General features: G+C 39.2%; 1 long non-coding RNA gene across 2 annotated transcripts in view; it reads left to right on the top strand.

The window, feature by feature from the left end:
- Window positions 1-1155, top strand: part of LOC117284720 — a 22234-nt gene that overhangs the window by 12359 nt on the left and 8720 nt on the right. The window contains exon 3 of one of the 2 annotated variants that reach the window (XR_004515804.1): window positions 992-1055. The exons of the other annotated variant lie outside the window; for it this stretch is intronic. This is a non-coding gene — a long non-coding RNA (uncharacterized LOC117284720). Of the gene's footprint in view, window positions 1-991; window positions 1056-1155 lie in introns of those variants that run through there. 2 annotated transcript variants of the gene reach the window in all.

Here is a 1155-nt window from a genome sequence, read left to right as displayed (position 1 = left end):
TAGATGTATGGCAGTATCTCCTTGTGATTTTATTTATAGTTTTGAATGGCAAATGATGTTGAACATCTTTGTTTATTTGTTATCCTAAAATCCGGGCCTTTCTGGCCAAACCTCTTTCGTGCCACAGGAAGTGTGGGCAGGGGGAACCATAATGGAAAAGACTACCTGAATCTGTGTGTCATTGCAGGTCACTTTAATGTGTGCAATCTGGATCTCTTCAAATTTTTTTCCTGCCCACCACAGAGAGCTCTCCTGTCCTGGAACTGGAGAGTAAATGTTGAACCTGCTTTAGCTTGGAGGAGGCTTCTCCCCAATTTCCTTCTTGGCCACAGTGTCTTGCAGCTCCTGAGTGGAAATGTGGATGGTCCAGGCTGAGGTTCTGGCCGCAACCCGGGTGGTCTGGGGCCAAGTACATGACCACAGCTTCCAGAAGCTCACGTTTCATACAACCTATATGACTTGAATTGACACCAGTCCCAATTACTATACTTAAAAATAAGTTTTGAAAGCTGGTAGTGATATAGCTTTTCTTCTGGGACTTTGGCCAGAAATAGATTGATCCTGATCCTACATAACAATTTGGGAAGAATTGGCATTATTGCAAAACTTAGTCCTTCAATCTCTGAAAATGTTACTTTTTTTAAATTTAGGTCTTTTCTAATTTCCATCAACAATATTTTCTGTTTTCAGTATAAGGTTTCTATTGTATATTTATTCCCATTTTGTAGTTTTATACTACTGTGAAACAGTATTGTAAAAAATTTTACTTTCTGATTGTTCATTGCTAGAAAGTAGAAATACAATTGACTTTCACATATTTATTTTGATTCTTGCAACTTTGCTAAACTCACTTAGAATTCTAGTAGCTTCTTTGTAGATATTACTGGATTTTCTATGCAGAAAATTGTGTCTTCTACAGAAAAAAAAAGAGACAGATGTACTTCATTATTTGTGATATGGTTGCATTTCACTCCTTTTTTATGCTATATAGCACAAGGTGGAACAACTGGAACAGCCAGGCATGGTGGCGTACGCCTGCAATCCCAGCACTTGGGAGGCTGAGGCAGGAGGATCACTGTGATTTCGAGACCAGCCTGGGCTACATACTGAGTTCCAGGTCAGTGTCAATTACATAGTGAGACCCTATCTCAAAAA

This window comes from Fukomys damarensis, unplaced genomic scaffold (genome assembly GCF_012274545.1).
Source record: "Fukomys damarensis isolate Sample0158 unplaced genomic scaffold, DMR_v1.0_HiC HiC_scaffold_39, whole genome shotgun sequence".
NCBI lineage: Eukaryota > Metazoa > Chordata > Mammalia > Rodentia > Bathyergidae > Fukomys > Fukomys damarensis.
This window is presented reverse-complemented; position numbering and strand designations above follow the sequence as displayed.